Source organism: Peromyscus maniculatus, chromosome 17 (genome assembly GCF_049852395.1).
Source record: "Peromyscus maniculatus bairdii isolate BWxNUB_F1_BW_parent chromosome 17, HU_Pman_BW_mat_3.1, whole genome shotgun sequence".
NCBI classification, from domain to species: Eukaryota; Metazoa; Chordata; class Mammalia; order Rodentia; family Cricetidae; genus Peromyscus; species Peromyscus maniculatus.
This window is the reverse complement of record NC_134868.1, coordinates 36,375,089-36,397,431: the sequence shown is the minus strand read 5'-3', so window position 1 is coordinate 36,397,431 and position 22,343 is coordinate 36,375,089. Positions and strand designations below refer to the sequence as shown.

Genomic DNA, 22,343 nt, shown 5'->3' with positions numbered 1-22,343 from the left:
GGAGACTGGCTGCATGAGAGATGGTAGCTACCTGTAGTACCACTGAACCATGCACCAAGTGTCTTAGTCATCGTCCTATTTCTGTGAAGAGACACCATGACCACCACAACCTACAGAAGAGAGTGTTTAATCGGGGGCTTGCTTACAGTCTCGGAGGGTGAGTCCATGATCATTATGGTGGAGAGCGTGACAACAAGCAGGCAGGCATGATGCTGGAGCAGTAGCTGAGAACGTGCGTTAGATCTGCTAGTTACGTCAGAGAGAGTGAGACTGGGACTGGTGTAGACTTTTTGTTGTTGTTGTTTTTTCGAGACAGGGTTTCTCTGTGTAGTTTTGTGCCTTTCCTGGAACTCACTTGGTAGCCCAGGCTGGCCTTGAACTCACAGAGATCTGCCTGCCTCTGCCTCCTGAGTGCTGGGATTAAAGGCGTGTGCCACCACCGCCGGCTTGTGTAGACTTTTGAAACCTCAAAGCCCACCTCCCATCGCTCCCCCACTCATGACACATCTCTTCCAATAAGGCCACACCTGTTGGTTTTAAATACGGCGCTTGTTACCTTAGGAGAAAGATCACGAGGCAGGACAATACCCAGTATCAGAGCTTTATTAGGAGGAGGAGGAGGGGGGAACAGAATAGAGCGTGGCCAGCAGGCCTGTGAAAGACACAAAGGGGTGGGGGGGGGGGAGAGCAGAAGAGAAGGGAGGAATCTGTGACCCGCTATTTAAGGATTTCTCTACACATGTGTATGTGGGTTTACAGAGCTATACCATGCATATGCAGATTTTGTGACCACAATGTGGATGACGTAAGACCCCTTGTTTGGCTACTGAACTGCGAGTGTGTAGTCATGCAGCTGGAGGAGCAGCAGAATCCTAACAACACCTTCTGTTTTTATTTTATAATTAATTTAATTTTACATATCAGCCACGGATTCCCCTGTCCTCCCTCCTCCCACCCTAACAACACCTTCTAATCCTTCCCAAACTGTTCCACCAACTAGGAACCAAGCATCCAAATATATGAACCTATGGGAGTCATTCTTATTCAAACCACCACACTAAGGATGGGTTATGGGTTATGACAGTCAGTCTTATCAAGCGTGGAGATGCAGAGCCGTCACCCCAGCACTCAGAAGGATGGCAGAGGTGTTTGGTGAGTTCAAGGCTATCCTAAACTTCACAGCAAGAGTCTGCCTGTCTCAACAATGCAAAACAGAAGGCAATAATAACTAAATAGAAAGGTAAAATTTAGGGGCTGGAGAGATGGCTCAGAGTTAAGAAGACTGGCTGCTCTTCTAGAGGACCCAGGTTCAATTCCCACCCATATGGCAGATCAAAACTGTCTATAACAGTTCCAGGGCTTCTGACACTCTCACACAGACATACATGCAGGCAAAACACCAATGCACATAAAAACCATCTTTTTTTTTTTAATAAAAAAGGTAAACTTTGTGTCAAGTACTTTACCACAACTAAATACAAATTGTATGTCTTTCTGTTATTTCTTCTAACAACAACAAATGACACCATTTTATATCAATGAATAGATTTCTGTAGTAATACTTTGGTGGCTATATGAAGTTGTGTTTCATTATTGCTTATTTGAACCAATTGCCTTTTTTTTTTTTTTCTTTTTTGGTATTTTATGCTTCTAACAGACCTACCAACACGAACAACTGAAATAACCATTGCCATTAGCTACATCTTTGCCAACTGTGCAATTATATCCTTGGAATAAATCACTGGAATGGAATTTCTAGGTCAACGGGGAGTGTGTGGCCTGCGTCAGCGGTGAGGTGGAGTGAGAAACGAGATGGCCAAGCTCAAATCTGAACATCAAGCAGCCGACACTTGAGAAAACCTGAGCTGATACACATCAAGTGCTTTATAAACTGTTTCTGGCTGGTGAAGGGTATTTATTTGTTCACACATTTATTGTATGAACACCACTGAGAGCCTACCATGCAGAGACATACCATTGCCCATACTATGCTAATGTCTTTACCCTAGACATTGGGATATCCAGTTAATAAGTGTCTTAGGTAAGATTTCTATGGCTGTGAAGAGACACCATAACCAGAGCAACGTTGATAAGGAAAACATTTAATTGAGGAGGCTTGCTGACAGTGTCAGAGGTTCAGTCCATTGTCATCGTGGTGGGGAGCATGGCGGCATGCAGGCAGGCATGGTGCTGGAGTTGTAGATGAGAGTCCTATATCTTGTAGGCAACAGGAAGGAAACTGACACACTGGGTGAAGCTTAAGTAAAAGGTCTCAAAGTCCCACCTCCACACTGACACACTTCCTCCAACAAAGCCGTACCTCCTAATAGTGCCACTCTCTATGAGATTATGGGGGCCAATTACACGCAAACTACCATATTCCACTGCCTGGTCCCCATATGCTTGTAACAATATCATAATGCAAAATGCAATTAGTCCAACTTCCAAAGTGTCCATATTCTATCACAGTCTTAACAATGTTTTAACATTCCAAGTCCAAAGTCTCTTCTGAGACTCATGCAATCTCTTAACTAGAATCCCCTATAAAATTAAAATTAACAGATCACATACTTCCAACATATAATGCCACAGGATATACATTACCATTCCAAACCGTAGGGAAGGAAGCATAGTGAGGAAACACTGGACCAACACAAAACCAAAGCCCAGCTGAGCAAACTCCAAACTCTACATCTCCATGTCTAATGTCAAAATGCTCTTCAGATCTCCAACTCCATTCAGCTTTGTTGAGTGCAACACACTTCTTTCTCTTGGGCTGGTTCCACTCCCAGTTAGTAGCTCTTCTCGGCAGGTATCCCACAACTCTAGCATTTGAAACATCTTAGGTTCTCCAAGGATCCAGGCTTCAACTTCACAGCTTCACACAATGGAAGGTCTAGGCCTCCATTCAGGGACACCCCTGACACGTGCCTGACCTCAGCAGTTTTCCTTAATCTTGGGGGTAAATTCCATAACCCCTTTCTTCTATCCTTAACTCTAAAGCCAGAACCACATGTCTGAAGCTGCCAAGTTCTGCTGCTTACTGGAGCTGGAACATGGTCCCCTCATTCAATTACATTTTCACCAGCTTTCTGTCCTTCACTGTGTAAGCTTGACTATCCTGAAACTGGATCTCCAGATCAGGCTGGCCTCAAATTCAAAGATCTACCAGCCTCTGCCTTCCAGAGGGCTGAGATTAAAGGTGTGCCCCACCATACCTGGCTCTAAGTTTTTCTTTAGTTTCTTTTCACAAGTTGGAAACTTAGCTGGGTAAGATCTTGCCCTGAGGTCACCACCCCCTTTATTCCATTTCTTAATCCATTTATCTCCTTGAACATAAGATTTAGCTCCATTCCACTTTCTGGTGCTTTTTTTTTTTCTCCTTAAAATTTACATATTATAATTTACTCTGCTTAGCTTGCTCCTTTTCATTATAAATATTCATTAGAGTCACCACTAATACTCACACATCAGAGTCTATACTAGACCATTTTGAGATTTCCTCTGCCAATGGAATTAATTCAAAACTCTTCACTTTAGCCTCAGGCAGAATCTTTGGGCAAGGGCAAAAAGCAGTCACTTTCTTCACAAAGAATCCCAAGAATGATCTCTAGGCCACATATTAATATTCTTCTCCTCAGAAACCTCTTGCGCCAGGCCCCCCACAATTCATCAAATCACATTCAGCACCACTGTCTTCCATGATCCTACTAGTATGGCCCATTAAGCAGTGCTTAAAGCATTCCACTCCTTTCCAAAGCCAAAGTACCAAAGTCCAAATTCCTCCAGACAAAAGCAAAGTCAAGCCTATCATAGCAATACCCCACTCCTAGTACCAACTTCTGTCTTAGGATTTCTATTGCTGTGAAGAGATACCATGACCAGAGCAACTCTTAGAAAGAAAACATTTTAATAGGGGTGGCTCACTTACAGTTTCATAGGTTCAGTTCATTATCATCATGGCAGGGATCATGGCTGCATGAAGACAGGTGTGGTGCTGGAGTCGTAGCTGAGAGTCCTACATCTTGCAGGCAACCGGAAGGAGACCGTGACACTGAGGGAAGCTTAAGCAAAAGCCCTCCAAGTCCTCCTCTACAGTGACACACTTCCTCCAACAAAGCCGTACCTACTCCATCAAAGCCACAACTCCTAATAGTGCCACTACCTATGAAATTATAGGGGCCGATTACATTCACACTACCACAACAATTGATTCTTGTATGCCTGAAGGCATCTCAAGAAGAGAGAAGGATAACTCAACCACTTGAGTACAGTGTTTGCAAGCACAGCAGAGAGATGACCAAAGGGCATTGGGAGCAGGAGGACAATTCACCAATGAGAGGTTGTCCTAGATGTCAGGGAGTTGAGTTTGGGGTAAGTCAGAGTGATTTAGACCATGGCAATAGATGGTATCCAAAGCCCACTGCCTCCTGAGACCTTATGGGGATTTCTTCCACTGGAAACAAGAGATGTGCTTAGTAACCAACAGAAAATGGTGTGTAAATTCTGAAGCTAAACTCTGGAGAGCAAAGCAGCCGCCATCTTGTTTTCCAGGGGTCTTCGCAAGTTAACATGTCATAAAGATACCATGTCTCCCAAGTGCAGCCCCTACTAACCGACCAGCCACATGAATAAATCACCTTAGCACTGGATCTTGGCAGCCCTAGTGAAGGACTACAGGCCAGACCTTAAACTGTGGGCTCATGAGGGAACCTCAGGTGTAATAATCACTGAGTTTTTGTTCCTGTTTGGTTTTCAGTGCTGAAATGTTGGAGGGTTACATGCTCCTCTGCAATTGTTAATTTAACACCCTACATCCTAAATATCTGTGAATGTCTAGCTGAACAACCCCGAGAAGACAGAAATGTCTGGGATGATCCCAGAGACGTTTCCGTGTGAGAAGTGGCAAGAGCTGGTTCTGAAGATCCAGAATGCTTACCATCCCCCAACACCCCCTACCCCCTACCCCCCCACACACTTCCCCACCCTCCCATCCCACCACCACTCCCCATCAACAAAACTGACTGTACTCATGTATGAGGTGGCTTGGGTGAGAAGGTGAATTTGGGAACAATTGTAAAGAAAGCTTGGTCAGGGGAAAAAAAACCACTGAGAGATAAGACAAAGAGACACACAGAAGCCCAGGCGACAATGGTCAAGAACTAAGAAAATCAAGGAGACCACGCAAGCTCAAATGCTAAAATAGGGGCTGTGGAGAGCGTTCAGTGGAGAAATGCCTGCCATACAAGTAAGTGTAAGGGCTTCGCTTCAGATCCAGGGCACCTACACAAAAAGCCAGGCACCGTGGTGTGCACCTGGATCCCTACTGCCGGACTGGCCAAGACTGGGGATCCCCGAAGTTTCCCGGCCAGCTGCTTCTTGCCAGATCTGTGGGCTTCAGATTCTGTGAGATACTGTCACAAAACAAACCAAAATGAAACATAAGGACCACCTCAAAAATCTGCACAGCAGCGAGTGATAGGGGGAGCTACATGCACACACACACACACACACACACACACACACACATACACACACACACACATACACACACACACACCACATACACACAGCCTCACACACACGCATACCTACTCCTCTACACACCCTCATACACCCCCACCCCCTCTTACACACACCTTAACATACACACACACACACACACACACACACACACACACACACATACATACACACACACGGAGAGAGAGAGAGAGAGAGAGAGAGAGAGAGAGAGAGAGAGAGAGAGAGAGAGGAGAGAGAGAGGACTGATCAGCTTCTTTTTCTTTTTTCTTGTCCTTTTTTTTTTTTTTTTTTTGACAAGGTCTTACTCTGTTCTCCATTTGGCCTCAAACCCTGGATCTTCCCACTTCTGCCTCCCAAATGCTGGGATTACAAAACCATTTTACAACCCCAGATTAAAACAAAGATATTCATAGGAAAGTATGACAACCAATCATTAGATTAAAAACAATACATTTCACCCTACAGGTTATGTATAAAGATGTAACTGGGTAAAGAAGAACCCTCATGATTAGACTAAATGGTCCTGTGTTGTTCCCAAATAAAGGGACGTTTCCAGAGCTGAGAAGGGTCTTTGGTCTCCCCTCATTTCAGGAAATAGCAAGACTGACGTGCCACTGAGGACAAGCTACCCCATCCAGGAGGAGGGAGACAAAGACTGGAAGTTGGCACTCTGGAAAAGGAGGTGCTGGGTGTCAAACTCAAGGCTGGGGTACCCCAGCCCCTTTTTAAACTTCCATTTGGAAACAGTCTCATTCAATTACTCAGACTGGCCTTGAACTCACTCTGTAGCCCAGGCAAGCCTTCGAACTGATCATCCTCCTGCCTCAGCATTTCAAGTAGCTGAGATGACAAGCCTATTATCACCAGGCGGCCCGGCCAGCTGAGCACGTTCCCTAAAAGAATACTTTGCATACACTCAACAGAGGAGAGGACTTTGAAATCACTGCCCTGTCTCTAATTCACAAATCCATGTAATCGAGGTTCTGTTTTAAGCCATGTTATTTCTTTTGAGTACCTAGTCAGCTGGTCCTTTTCCTGAATACCCACTGTGTGTCCTTGTATGTCTGACCCTCATGCCAAGCCCTGGGTGGCTACCCAGAATGCCAGACTGACTGCTCCCATAGCCACACAGTCACCTTAACAGTTTAACAGCCCAGGGTGCTCCCCACATGGGCAACCCCCACAGCCCTCTCCCTCAGGCCAAAGACCTTGATGTGACCCTTGGCTCCCATCCCCGCCCCCTTCGCTTCCCTTTGTCCCCTCCCCCCAACTCCGTCCACCAATCATTTATCAGCTTTCCCTTTCAAGAAGGTCTAGAACTTGTCCTCACCACTTACCTTGGTAGGCCTCTAAACACCCACTGTTCCCTCGGTCACCACCCTCAGGCTGACAGCATGTCACTCTCTGTGTGGCCTTCTGTGACCCTCTGAGAGCTGCCTTGCCCCCCCACCTCCGCCCAAATCCCCCCATTGTTCCCCAGAGCCTGGATGGAAGCCTTGGGCATCTTCTACTTTCTCCTGTTTATGGTCGGTCTTCCCCTCCTCCGGCCCCAGAGGGTAGAACTTCCTTTCTCAAATCTGTTCCCAGCCTCCAGCAGTCAGGCAGAAGTTTATAAATACCAGCGAAACCTTGACAGAAGAAGGCGGCTCAGTTCCTGTTTCCAAAAGTGGCCGATCCAAAAGGGAAAGCTGACCCCTGCCAACAGTTATGCTGTGTTAGCCCCACCGTCAAGGACTTCGGGAAAGCGGCAGGGAGGGATGGCGGGGGAAGTGACATGGAGCAGAGGTGAAGGACAAGTAGGGAACAGGGAAGAGGAATCAACCCGTGGAAACAAAGGCCAGACAAGGGATGGGACCCACAACCCTGAGGGGTGGGGGGACTCTGGGTGGGGGGCTCGGTGGGGGATGGTGTGGCCAGATTGTGAAAGAGGTTGCACAATACCATAACCAGCCTCAGCTACCCCTCCTCCCCCAGGGACACACAGCGCCTTTTACTTCCGTTGCTAACGAGGGCCTGGAGGATGCTACCCAGGCTACACACCGCTCTGTATTTGAGACAAAGTCTTGACTAATTGACTGGCCTTGAACTCCCTCGGTACCCCAGGCAAGGTTTGCACTTGCTGTTCTACTATGGCTGGGATTACAGGCTTTCCACTACTCACTTGGTAACCTTAGCTTCAACCTGGCAGAAACCTCTTGCCATTCGCACCCTGCCTAGGGGAACAGTGGAGCCACTTTGGGTGGCATGCTTGAGATGAAGGGGAGGAGCCAGGGCATTTCATAATTCTGTTTGGAACAGCACGGCTCCGGGTGGACAGCGCAGCATGGGTGTCTTAACACACTCTGCGTTTGATTATCCATCCTCTTGGAAGGCTGTATGTGTGGCCAGAATTTTGAAAAATTGTGTGGCCTTAAAGCACACAATGACGGAAGTCCAAGGAGAATCATTTCCTTTCACCACACGGGGAGGGCAGTTCCCTGAGCTGTCTGGGTGGCAGGGGTAGACAGAAAGGAACCCTGGGCGCTCTCTGAGGCTCACACACTCTCAAGCCATAGTAAACAAGGCTGCTTTCAAGGACCAGGGCAAATCACCCTTCTTCAGACTACATTCTTGTAGCCCGCTCCGGTAGGGGTGTCGGGGGTGGGGTGGGGGGCTCCTAAACGATTGAACAAGTGATCCGCCACAAAGGCGCACCAGCATTCTGCACAGCTGCGGACATGAATTAGCTTTTCCGGGACTTTGCTTAAAAGTCTTAAGTTACCAAACAAAAACTAGGCTAAGGGTAGGATGGTTTGAGGCAATAATGTAATGCCTGCGGGTGGGGGTGGGGTGGCTTTTCCTTATCTGCCAAACACGACTGAAATCCTCGGTCCCTGCAGCCACGACGGCACTCCCTTGTCTTTGCAATGTGCAACTTGTATCAATATGCCTGGTTCCTGTTTTCTGTCAATTTTTAGCGAGTGTGCAAATAAGATGTGGTTAGGAAAACCCAGATGATCCCTACACCCTCAAATGCTGACCTCCAGGAGTCCACAGTCCTCGGTAGCGCAGAACCACCTTGCAAGGCTCAGGGCTACGTGACTGAGAGCTCGCCACGCCCCCCGGCCACCCTAGGTCGAGTCCCCAGCTGGGCTGTCTCAGCTGCCTGGAACCGGCTGCTCGGCCCCGCCCCAGGCCCCGGGCCCCCTCCGCGTTAGACCCGCCAGGACACCCTTCCACGTGCAGCCCTTCCTGCGTGCAGAACGTGCCCGCTCGGTCCCCTTCCTGAGCCTCCTCCGTGATTCGTCCTTAGACTGTAATGATTTAGGCAAACCTCAGGTAGCCCGCAGAACTAAGATCCGAGGATATGGGTTCAGGAATGTTGTAATTCTAGTATGCAAGCGCTAATGAAATCATATCTATTAAGTGCTATGTGTTTATTGGGGTTAAAGTGCCGATTTAATTTTGTCGCCTTTTTTTTTTACGTAACCTCAAGTCCAGTCAGTGTCAAGTAACAAATAACTTTGAATCATCATCAGGCTGGAATCAGTCATTATTCCTATCTTAAAAGTGGGAAGACTCACATCATTTCTTATGATATTAGTCATTATTTTCTATTAATGCGATTCGTTTTTGAACGGGAACGCAGTTAGGGAAGAAATGTTCGACAAACTCTCTTCTTAGGCAACTTTCAAGGAATCCTCTGGACCTAACCTTAAACAAACCAAAAGGGCAAAGCGATGTTATCTTTTCCGTCAGGATAATAAACGGGGCTTTCTGTTTTTCTTCGGTCTTTTGCAAGCAGTGACACTTGAGAAGTTTCTCACCAGCAGGTTTCTGTCCCCCGCCTGAAAACTGTCTGACTGACATGAAGCTAAATAAGGCTGGGGGCAAGGGGGTGGGGGTGGGCACACCTCCCGGCAACGCTCTGAAACCGTGTTGTGAGCCAGCCAGCAGAACCCGGGCTACTGATTTGATTCATCTGTCCCCGATGGAGATAAAAATCTCAGGCCTTGTGTATGTTAGGCAAGCTCTTCATCCCTGACCTACAGCCCCCGAGGCTACAGGTTTTGGGAAATCTTCCTGATTCGCTTTGGTGGTGGTTGTTGTTTTTCCTGTCCAGTTAAACTGTTTGGTGTCTGTGACCTCACAAAATGGTGAAAAGGACTCAGCAGAAGGGAGAATTGTCAGCATCCACTTTCTGTATGAGGTCTGGGCAAGGTCCAAAGAATGAACCTGAATAGTGAAGGTCACCCTGTTGACCTGGACGTGATGGGGGTGGAGGAGGCTGAGTGGAGAAAACCTCATACACACACGGAACCCCATGTTGCTGTGGTTTTAACCCGCACTGTAGCCTTGGTTAGTTTGCCTGTTTCTTTCCATTTTATCATCCCACGTCTCCTAATGAGGTTTTGGCCAGCAAAGGGCCACTTAGAAGGCAGTGGTCCCAAAAGATGGTATAATGAAGCTTGTAGTCTAGTGACATCCCAGCTGCCATGATATCACAGCACGATATATATATATATATCAGTGATGCTGGTATAAGTGAAATACTGTGCTGCCGTGTGTGAAAGTACTCACACATTACAGAGGCCTTAACAGTTGCAAATAACTATTTTGCTGGCTTTTGCATTTTCTGCACTATACTTTTGTTGTTGTTTTTATTTTGGAGTGTATTCTAAATTCTACTTACTGACGACCAGGGCTGGTGTCAGATAACACACGGGGCTGTATCAGTACTGGCCTCACACATCTCTGGTTAGTCACGTCTCTTGACCGCAACAAGGACTCGCCTAAGGTGACCTGTCCGTGCCGTCCAGGTTTGTGTCAGCACGGTGAGGGCCTTGCATTTCTTGGACTGATCATTAAGGGACACAGGGCTGTATCACGGGCTCTGGAAAACTGCCTCAAGCAAGGCAGCCAATAGTTAGAGAGCCCTGGCCCCCAAGTCCGGCTGCCTGAACACAAACAAGATTGTAGATCTCTCTACATCTGATGTCTTGAAAAGAGGTGGTTCATTCAGTAGGAACTGGCGAGCAGTGGGTCGCGGTCTAAATGGAGCCATGCCAACCGTTTTCATAATATATAAGCTGCTTTCTCCTCACTCTGTAGAGTGGTCTTCAAAGAGCTCTTGTTACTCAAGATACTCTTAGGCTGTGAAGTTACCTACCACGAATGTGGAATCAGCAAATACGCTGATGTTAGGAAACGCTGTGTTAGGAAAAACGCTATGTTAGGAAAAACACAAATGTGAGTTTCTTGTGTCTTATTTTTGTTTGTTATCAATAAACACTTTTATTCTATGTGTGCTTCTATTTGACGAAGACATTTCCCTTACCATAAATTGTTGACTCATCGAATGAAGCTCAGACAGCTTTGGTGTTGCATACCAGCAATCCCCAGATTGAGAAAGTGGAGGCCGAAAGATCAGGAGTTCAAGGCCATCTTTGGCTGTATACCAAGTTCAAGGCCAGCCTGGGCTACATGAGCCTCTGTCTCAGAAACAAGTACAAGTGCAAGTATACAGGGTTCCTCCCCAGTAGTACCTCAAACTCGGATTGCGGGGAGTCTCTCCAGAACAGGTGTTTGTCCACGAAGTACAATACGGTCTTGCTCATAGGAACACAAGGCAGCATTTCAGAGCTGCGTGTGTGTATGTGGGGGGGAGGGGGAAGGGAGTAGGGGGGACATTAAACAGTGAAGTTCTAGCAAAAAACACAGAAATGCAAACGAAAGAAAATAAAAAGGTACTAACTAGAAACAGTTGTGAAAATGGTACTCCATTATAATATGAAGTTGAAAAAGAGCACAGGAAGTTGCTGTAATTTACCAGCAACTGGGAACAGGGAAGTTCAGGGATCTTAAATTTTTCACTGCTTTTCACATACCCTCTAATACCCATCAAGGCACCTTGAGTATTTTTTTTTAAGATTTATTATTTTTATTTTATGTGTATGAGTGTTCTGCTTGCATGTATGTCAAAGTACATGTGCGTGCCTGGTGCCTATGGAGGGCAGAAAAAGACATCAGAGTCCCTGAAACTGGAGTTACAGACAATTGTTAAGCCGCCATGTGGGTGCTGGGAATTGAACCCAGTTCCTCTGGAAGAGCAGACAGTGCTCTTGACCACTGAACCATCTCTCCAGCCTCCATCTTAGATATCAATGAGGGGCTTACAAATACATTTTAGTGAGCGGGCAAATTCGTAAAAGCAGAATTCACAGATAACGAGAGTGCGTAGGTTCAGTGGCGCCCAGCTAGGTGGAACAAAGTGTAAAATATCCACGGTGTGCCCCTTTGTAAATAATGCTCACCAACCTCCACTCTGCAGTGTGTCCCACTTTCCTCCAAGGGGAAGACCCTTTCCTTCCTAACAACCTTCCACCTAAAAGGGCTCTCCCAAGGAAAATGCAAACCTCAATCAGTTAAAGGGGTCAGGAAACTGGGAACCTGGGTAATAACTCTGAGAGACTCTCTACCCTGTGGGGCTCACCTGGGTCTCTTCCTTTCTCAGAGCTTCTGTTATTCATTCAACAAACATATTTCCCCAGGGCACCCTGGGTTGCCCGAATCTGTGCCAGATAAGGGGGTCATTGAGAGCTACCAGTTTTCAACAGAGACACTATTACTTAGGGTGTTCAGAACTGATGGCCTAAGGCAGTGGTTCTCAACCTGTGGGTCAAGACCCCCACAGGGTCGCATGTGAGATATTTACATTATGATCCATACCAGTACCAAAATTACAGTTACGAAGCAGCAACAGAGATATTTTATGGTTAGGGTTGCATCATTTGGAAGATTGAGGACCGCTGTCATAACAACAGGAAGAAGAGTCCGGCTGGCTATGGCTTGGGAGATGGGACTTGGAAACCGAGTGTCTTAAACACTTTGCTCATTTCCAGAGAGGACCTGAGGCCAAGTCTGACAAAGCAGAAGCCGAAATCAGAAGAGGGCTGGAGACAGCGGTCAGTCATTCAGAGCACTGGTTGCACCTTCAAAGGGTCTGAGATAGGTTCCCAGAACCCACCTGGAGGCTCGCCGCTGTCAGGAACTCTAGTTCCAGAGGACCTCACATCCTCTTCTGGCCTCCTTAGGCACTGCGCAGTATGGTGCACAGACATACATGCACTCATACTCCTCAACTTGATAGATAGATAGATAGATAGATAGATAGATAGATAGATAGATAGATAGATAGATAGACATTTTTAAAAACCAAGAGGATAGAGACTATCAGGGCAACAAAGTCATAGAAGCATTGTGACACAAGCAGCTGACCATGGGGACCAAAAAAAATTAAAAAATTTGTGTGTGTGTGTGTGTGTGTTTATATATGTGTGAGTATGTGTGTATATGTTTTTGCGAGTTTGTATGTGTATGTGTGTTTGTAAGTGTGTATGTGTGTGTGCATATGTGTGTAAGTGTGTGTGTTTGTAAGTGTGTATATGTGTGTTTGTGTGTGTGTATGTGTGTTTGTAAGTGTGTGTGTGTGTGTGTGTGTGTGTGTGTGTATGTATCCAAATGAGAACTAACTTCTGGGAGGAACCACAGGCAGTAGTGGATTCACCGTGGCCCAGGGGCCTGCCATCTCCAGCCTGGCTGAGTGTGGAGATTGGGGGATTAATCTCTGCAGATACAGACCAAATAAATCCCTAAGCAGCTGCTTCCTGCCCCGGCTCTCCCAGCTTTTCTGATGAAAATATGACATTGAATCGTCATTTAGAGCCTAACTTATTAAGCATCTTGGGATGTATCGTTTTCTGACATCTGTCTATGTCTAAAGAAAGAAGCTGCCATAGCAAGAAGAGAGAACGAGCTGAGATTTTTGAAGGGAGGCTTCTTGGGGGATTCCTCTTTGCCCAGGCCTCTGCTCAAAACAGACCAGGTTTTGTGCTGTTCCCAGAGGGGCGACTCTAGGCCTCAGCAATATTAGGCTGTGTGGAGGAGGAGGGATGTGAAGCCATGGCCAGGAATTTTTTTCAGGAAGCAGCGAGGTCCACCCTAGCCAGGAACAAGTGAGGGCTTTATTCATAGAGAAGGCCAGAGGTGATTTCATCCTGGAAGGCTGTCAAAGCTCTGTCCACCACCCCGCAAAAATATTCCAGCAATTCCCACATTTGTAAGAACAAAAACTTATGGTTCTCCTAAGCCTTTCTGTAGAGCGGTGTACCTGAAGTCCACTCGGGATGACCCCAATTTCAGTCCTTGAGGAGACATCTTTTTTTTCTTGTTTCTTGACAAGGAGACAGGTTCTGATGGATGAAGGACTGCATACAGTCCCATAACACTGATTCCATGAGACCTTTCCAAGAATTTGTGTTTCTTCTTTTGCAGTGTCTATTGAGATCATTTATCCAGTTTTTGCTCTGGATTGCTTATTTGAATTGTTGTTATTTTTTAATTATTTAAACCTTCTAGCTATGAACTACCTATTAGATGAACTGCTGGCTGACATTTCTCTTCTGTGGGCTGTTTCTTGACTCTATCATTTGATTCCTCTGCTGTGCAGAAGTTTTTTAGTTTGATGGACTTCCCATTTGTCAATTTTTTTTTTGCTTTTGTTTCCTCTGCCTTTGGAGTTCCGATCCAGAAAAATATCACCATATGTTTTCCTTTAGTAGTTTCAGGGTGATGGGTCTTACATCAAAATCTTTGATTTGCTTTGAGGTATTTTTTGTACCGAGTGAGAGACAAAGTCCAAACCTTAATCTTTCACTTGTGGATATGAACTTCACAAATTGTTTTCTCCCTTCATTATGGCAACCAAGTGACCATGGCCACTGTCTCAAGTCTCCTCTCCCAGATTTACAAGATGGACGAAGATGAGAGGGTGGTGAAACGGTCTTTATTCAGGAAGAGCAATGTTGGGAAGCAGGGGGCTGATGAAGTTGCAAGACATATATTTCCCAGACACTGATGTCTGGGTTAGTGGAAGAGTTTGAAGGTAACTGTCTCAAAATATCTTAAGGAGCCCGTGAGATGGTTCAAGGAGAAAGGGAGCCAAGCCTGAACCAACGCCAGGAAGTTGTCTTCTGAGCATCGCATACGTACCGCACTGTGTCATACCTACACAGTCGGACAGACAGACGCACAGGAAGACACACAACATCAATGTTTTTTGATTTTGTTTTTTCTTCCTTTTTCCGGAGCTGAGGACTGAACCCAGGGCCTTGTGCTAGCTAGGCAAGTGCTCTACCACTGAGCTAAGTCCCCAACCCCAATGTTTTTCAATACGCTTACAAAACTCTTTGAGCTTAGTTTTCTATTCGAGGTGTGTGTTCTGAGTGAGGTATAATCTTGGGACTTGGTTACTTTTTCTTGGCCGAGCTTGAAGCCAAAGCCTCATGAATGCTAGGCAAGTGCTCTAGTGGAGAGCTACATCTGTGACCCCGATGCTTACTACTTTTTAAAGAATACAGTGAGTATGCCAGGCAGTGACAGCACTTGCCTTTAATCCCAGCACTCAGGAGGCAGAGACAGGTGGATCTCTGAGGCCAGCCTGGTCTACAGAATGAGTTCCAGGACAGTCAAGGCTACACACACACACACACACACACACACACACACACACACACACACACCAAAAAGAAGAAGAAGAAGAAGAAGAAGAAGAAGAAGAAGAAGAAGAAGAAGAAGAAGAAGAAAAAGAAGAACTGAAAGATAAAATTAATACCTGAAAGAGGAAATAATCTAATCAATCAATGAGCAATATAACTTAATGGATAGATCTCAAAAGAAGAAAACATGTATGTTTCAAGAAAAAGAAACATGAAGGGCTGGAGATGGCTCAATGGTTAATAGCACTGACTGATCTTCCAGAGGACCCGGGTTCAATTCCAAGCACCCACATGGCAGCTCACAACTGTTTAATTTCTGTTCCCAGGGACCCAACACCCATGGCAAAACACCAATGTACATAAAATAAAAATAAATAAATTGAAAAAAAAGAAACAGGAATAACTAATTCATTAAATTAAAAAACAAGAATGGGTTGTTGGCCACTGAGGTCCTATAGATCCCCAAACATTACAGGCTTTTGTCAGTGTTCTTGGCTGCCCCCAAGAATTCCATGGTAAGATCCTATGGTTGACCGGGCAGTGGTGGCTCACGCCTTTAATCCCAGCACTCAGGAGGCAGAGCCAGGCGGATCTCTGTGAGTTCGAGGCCAGCCTGGTGTACAGAGTGAGATCCAGAAAAGGCGCAAAGCTACGCAGAGAAACCCTGTCTCGAAAAACAACAACAACAACAACAACAACAAGGTCCTATGGTTGAAGACACCACATGCATGAACATGGAAAAATCAAGCTAATACTGACCTGGAAGCTACACCACTACTGGTTAGCTTTCATAGTGCTGGAAGGTAGTGTGCATATGCTGGAGGAGGAACCCAGGGGTGAACTCGACTCATGGCTCGACTGGCAAGACGTGCCCAAGGGTGCAATAGTGGGGTGAACATCATGAGAGGAACCGACCTGTGTTCAATAGCTTTTGTCTGCTCGACACAAGCTAAAGTCACCTAAGAGGAGGGAGCATCAACTAAGGAAATGCTTCAGTAAGATCGGGTTGTAGGCAGGCCCATAAAGCATTTTCTTAGTTAGTGATTGGTGGGGGAGTGCCCAGCCCATTGTGGGTAGTGCCATCCCTAGGCTGGCGGTCCTGGGTACTGTAAAACAAACAAACAAACAAACAAACAAAACAAACAAACAAACAAAAAAAAAAAACCAGGCTGAGCAAGCCATGAGGAGCAAGCCAGTAAGCAGCACTCTCCATGGATTCTGCATCAGCTCCTTCCTCCAAGTCCCTGCCCCATTTGAGTTCCTGTCCTGACTTCTTTCAATGATGAACAGTGATATGGAAGTATAAATCCTTTTCTCCCCAACTTGCTTTTTAGTCATGGTATTTCATTGCAGCAATAGAAACCTGAAGTAAGACACAACCCCTGCCTGATTGGATTTAAGTCCTGTTCTACAAGATGAAACCCATACCTGGCACCATTCCGGGGCCACGAACCTAGGCTAGACAAGTCATAGGCTCAATGGGAGAACCTACTGGAAAAGGGATATGGTATCAAAGTGACTCTAATAACTTCTTGTTATATCCCTATGTTAATGCATCTCTCAACCCTCATCAGAGAAGTTTCTATTTGCAGTGACTCTGATTAATACAGAGACTCATAACTGGTCAAGATGCAGAGGATAAGAAACTGCCGAATGAGCCGGGCGGTGGTGGCGCACACCTTTAATCCCAGCACTTGGGAGGCAGAGGCGGCTAGCCTGGTCTACAGAGTGAGTTCCAGGAAAGGTGAAAAACTACACAGAGAAACCCTGTCTCGAAAAACCAAAAAAAAAAAAAAAAAAAAAAAAAAAAAAAAAGAAAGAAAGAAAGAAAGAAAAAAAGAAGAAGGAAAAGAAAGACACTGCAGAATGTTCAGCCCTAAATGAAACGTATCCACCATGCCTCTTCCTCCCAAGGTGTTGGATATCAATATTGTTTGAAGAAACCTTCATATGTTAGGACTTTAGTCCCTCACTGTGGCAGTGCTGGGAGATGAGGCTAGTATGAGGTGTATGGGTCATGGTGTGGAACCCCCATAGTGAGGGATTAATGCCTTTTTCACAGGATTGGCTCAGTCATATGGGAGGGAAGGCCCTCTTCTCTTTCGCTCACATCTGTTTACCTTCCATCTACCTTGGTGAGCGGAAGCAGCAGAAAGCCCTAAAAGCCAGGCAAATGCTGCCCGCTCACTCGGGCAGGCTCTTGGACTTCCCAGCCTCAGCCAGAACCTGGAGTCCAAGCAAGCCTGTTGTGTGAGTTCGGCAGTCTCATTGCCACGAGAAAGTAGCGACTGAAGGGAGAAAGACGCGTTTTCATTCTGTCTGCCGCTGCAGGGAAGAACAGCTAAGGAGCAGAAACCAGCGCGGCTGGGCTAGGTCATTCTCTTCTTCCGCTGTGGTTCCATTAGTTCCCAACCTACGGCGGCTCTGCACATTCAGGAAGTTTCATTTCATCCCCTGTAGTGAATCTTCTCTGGAGAGCCCCTTCCAGACACCCCCCTGCAGTGTACCTTACCACATCCTGGGTGTGTCTGGATTCAATCCTGTTGACAAGCTTTAGCACCACACCTGTGTGTTTTACCGTTTTTTGTTTGTTTGTTTGTTTGTTTTGTTTTTGTTTTTGAGACAGGGTTTCTCTGTGTAGTTTTAGTGCCTGTCCTGGATCTCGCTCTGTAGCCCAGGCTGTCCCCTGAGCTCACAAAGATCCGCCTGCCTTTGCCTCCCCAGTGCTGGGATTAAAGGCGTGCGCCACCACCGCCCGGCTTTCACCTGTGTATTTTATAAATCACCCAGCTTCAAGCATGCTGTGACAAGCAGCAGAAAATGGTATAAGACCCTGCCTCGAAAAGGGAGGGCTTTCTTTTTTCTTTCTTTCTTCTTTCTTTCTTCTTTCTTTCTTTCTTTCTTTCTTTCTTTCTTTCTTTCTTTCTTTCTTTCTTTCTTTCTTTCTTTCTTTCTTTCTTTCTTTCTCTCTTTCTCTCTCTTCTTTCTCTTCCTTCCTTCCTTCCTTCCTTCCTTCCTTCCTTCCTTCCTTCCTTCCTTCCTTCCTTCCTTCCTTCCTTCCTTCCTTCCTTCCTTCCTTTCTTTCTTTCTTTCTTTCTTTCTTTCTTTCTTTCTTTCTGCCCTGGATCATGAATGGTCCTCCTCACCTACTATTTCCCTGAGCCTGGAGCTGGAAAATTTCATGGCAGCTAATAATGTCCTTTTCTCCCTTCATCCTTCAGACAATATTCATACCAAAACAGGTTTTCTGATTCTGCTCCTCACATTTACAAAACTCTGAAAATATGCCAGACACCATGTCGGGTACTGGGGACCGAGAAAGGGATGATGTAATGTTTGCCTGGAGAAAGGCTACTGTCTAGGAGCAGAAGCCAGACCTGAACTGAACCAAAACAAAACAAGAGTTGTTGATCTCAGACAATGACTGAACAACATGACCAAACAGAGCTTGCCCGGAGGAGCTCCTTTGAGCAACTTCCCTCGGGGAGGATTACCTGGAGTGAGCTAGGTGGGATTTAAAATTTCTCCATCCACCTTTCTCACAGTAACGTTGGGACATGTTAGACTCTTCTGGTTCACCACAGGGGATGCCTGTGGTGTGGCTGGGTGGTGCCCAACTCCCTCACAAGGACAGTGAGTAAGGGCTGAGAGCTTGCAGCCAGCTCCAACTCTTGCTTGTTGCTTAATTCCCTGGAGACTTCACCTTTTGAAAACTAATGTCTGCCTGTTAAAATGCATTGATTAAGCTCTTCCAATTATGCAGGCTCATAGTATATCAAAAACCATATAGATACATACCCACATACAGACATATACACATAATCAAAAATAAAATAAACCTTTAAAAAGGTATAAGCCAGAGAGGGTGGTGGTGCATGCCTTTAATACCAGTGCTTGGGAGGCAGAGACAGGCAGATCAGTTCTCTTTGAGTTCGAGGGCAGCCTGCTCTATAAATCAAGTTCTGGGACAGTCAGAGCTACATAGAGAAACCCAGTCTCGAAAAGAAAACAAAAACAAAAAAATTATGTAATTGACAGTGGGAGCTGCTGCTGACCATAAAGCACTAGAAAACAACGCTTGTTGCTCTTTAGAAACTCAGCAGAGACCTTCAGTCAGCTGATCGCTGTTCTGTGCTAGAATAGGACCTTGCATTCCCCTCTTCTGGTCTTTCCTTGGCTTCTCCTTTGCGTCTGGAAGACACTGAGGTAAGCAGCCGCTTGACTCAGAGGCACACTCACTCTGAATCACAGGCTGTGTGTACACACCACATAGTCCAGGCTCCTTCAATGCATTGTTTCACAGAAGCACACACTTACTCTATTTAATTGACACCCCGCCTACCCACCCCCACCCCCACCCCCGCCATTGCCGTTCTTTATTTCCTTTCTGCTTTGCCTTGTGCCCCCAGGTGCTTTAGAAGGAATCCATACATGAAGTTCATCGTCTCCAGTAGGGTAGAGAGTACATGAATCGAAAATATTAGTTAAGGAAAAACCAAGTTCTTAGGTTCTTGGTGATGATTAGAAGATCGGTTTCCCCACCTCGTGATTCTGGAATCTTTTTTAAAGGTGATTTCCAGTCACGTGCCAGTATCCCAGCCTGGCACAGCACAGGATGGGGCTGTCTTCTCCCTCAGGCCAGGATGGTTCCTCATCCTCCATGGCCATGGATGGCTACATTGATCTTTACAAATTCATGCCTCACACCAGATGTCCTCAGGAACTCTTAGCCCGTCTTTCCATGGTTCATGGGACAGTAACACTCGTGGCACAGGTGTCTTATGTGGACCCACAGGCCAGTCAAACCTGCTTTTTATCCTGCCCTGCCTGTCCGTGCCAGAGCCTTCACCCCATCACCCTCCAGCCAGGTTAAGGAGCCCTGGAGAACAAGCTTTATCTCCAGTCACTTGTTCCCTAAGGGCTGCCATCAGGGGCTGCTGCTACTCCCTTTCAATTACCTTTGTTTTAGCCTCTTCTTACTTCTCCCAGGGCATTCTCATGTGTTGGACACCCATGATTGTGTGTGTGTGTGTGTGTGTGTGTGTGTGTGTGTGTGTGTGTGTGTGTGCGCGTGTGCGCGCAAGTATGCAATGTTACTTAGGATTGAATTCTGGTCTCCTTGTGATGGACAAGTGTTCTACACTTGGTTCTATTTCAGCCCACCGTGGGTCTTTTGGAACATCCTTGCAAGGGATGCCACACTAACTGGGCTTGCCTGTATCCTGCTGGCCGCGTCCAGCCTCTAAATCACTTTTCTCTTAAGGACTCACATCTAATGCCCTACCTCCTCCTTGTCAGAGCAACTTCCCACTGCCTCAGGTGACATTCAGATTCCTCAGGTGATAAAGCCGGCCCTTTTCGGGCTCACCCATGCCTTCTCAGGCCCTGCTTCTTCCTCCGCCCCCAGCCTTGTACTTCCTGCCCATACCCATTCTCCCAGCTCTTCAGGGGTACCTGTCTCCCCAAGGTTGTCCTGCCAGCCATCTCTCCACCCTCCCCCATCATCCTTCAACACTCAGCTCAGGTGTCACCTCTTTCCCTGGGCCTCAGTGGCATCTCCATCGCCAGCATGTCTCAGTGAAATGATTTCTCTGTCTGTCCCCCTTGGAGATATCGTAAGCACATCTAAGGTAAAAGGAGAAAATCACATTTCTGTGGCTTTCCTCTGAGAAGTACTGAACAAATAAGTGTTTGCTGAGTGATCCTCTGAGTGCTGTGGTATTGGTCGTGGGGGTCAATACTGCTAAATTCTAGAACCTCTGTAGGAAAAAAAAAGCTGCCAGGCTTTGACTGCCTTGCTTATGGAGTCCTGACAGCCAAGCTTGGGTTATATTAAGTTTGATTAATAGTTATTGTATAGGTGTGTACAGTTTACATTAGACTCATGTTTAAACAAGGAGAAAAGGAAAACAGTTAGAAATGACAATATTGCATAGTGTTTACAGTCTGATCCGGCACTGCCATCTCTGTTTTAGATGGAAACAGAGGCGAAGGAATGATTTCCTTGAAATCACATTGCTGATACAGACGATCATTTGGCACCAGAGAGCCCGTGGCATTGAAATCTGTGAAGGAATGAATTCCTTGAAATCACATTGCTGATGCAAATGATCTTTTGGCACCAGAGAGCTTGTGGCATTGAAGTCTGTGTAGTTATCTGATACAAGACATGACCCCTAGTATAGTAATCCAAAGATATAACCGCTAACAGACATGGAGTGCTTACCATATGCCTGGCTCTGCTCCTGAACTTCTGTGTGATCAACCTTCCAGCCAGCAAACACTGGGCAACCTAATCCAGCAACACTTCCTTTCTCTTGTTTGTGAAATGGGCTAATACTTCCAGTCTTTCAGGCTTTTGTGGCAGGGATTAAATAAAACAATCTATGGAGAAATTTAGATCATGTTGGCCAACCTGCTTCAGCAAACAACTGTCCAGGAACTCCAGTGAATGTATTCTTCCTGGGTATCTGTGGGGAATGGGTTTCAGGACTTCTCTCAAATATCAACAATACAGATGCTTAAGTTGTTCAATGAAATAGCATAATGTTTGTACTGAATCTACAACCGTCTACCCATACACTTAAATCATCCAGGGTTTTGTCTAACACCAAACACACACTGTACATGACATATAAACAGGTGGTGAACACTATCATTCAGTGAAAAGCGGTAGGAAAATCGACTGCATCCGTTCAGTTCAGATTCAATGAAAAATATTTTTGATTCATTACTGGGCATTGCCAAATGGGAGCCAGCTCTGCATGGCAAGTTAGCTTCTGGCAGACTTAGCTGGTTGGAGTAATTGTGCCTGTAGCTCAGTGGAAGCTCTCACTTTGGGGGAGTCATGAGAGCAAGTGGAAATGATACCACTGGTTCATACTGACTGGGGTCCTCTTGGAGGATCAGTGACACTGATCCAGGGTGACTTTATGGAGGGATCCTCAGAGATGGCTGAAGTCAACGTGCTTATCTTCTTTGTTTAGGGCTTCTAGCCTGGTTATTGCTCTTGTTTGAAATCTTGAGGCAGTCCCAGGCTCTCTAAGCTTGCTTTTCTCTCTGGGAATCAGATGTTTGGAATTCAGCATATTAAAAGTCCTATGCATGCCAGTGATCTCTGACTTGATAGATCCAAGGCTTTATATACCTAGATCCTTTCTGAATTGTTTTTCCTGGGTGTCCTCAAGGAAGGAATGTCCCTGAGTAGACAGTCCTCTTTTCATTGGCAAATTTATCTCCCAATCTATATGCCCCCAAATCGCCTAGTCATCACCTACCACT

The 22,343-nt window shown here is 46.0% G+C and overlaps 1 long non-coding RNA gene across 1 annotated transcript in view; it reads right to left on the bottom strand.

Moving 5' to 3' along the window:
- Positions 1–7,357, bottom strand: part of LOC143269041 (uncharacterized) — a 42,455-nt gene extending 35,098 nt beyond the window's left edge. Inside the window, exon 1 of the long non-coding RNA XR_013045345.1 lies at positions 6,864–7,357. This is a non-coding gene — a long non-coding RNA (uncharacterized LOC143269041). The remainder of the gene's footprint in view (positions 1–6,863) is intronic.
- Positions 7,358–22,343: the final 14,986 nt, after the last annotated feature.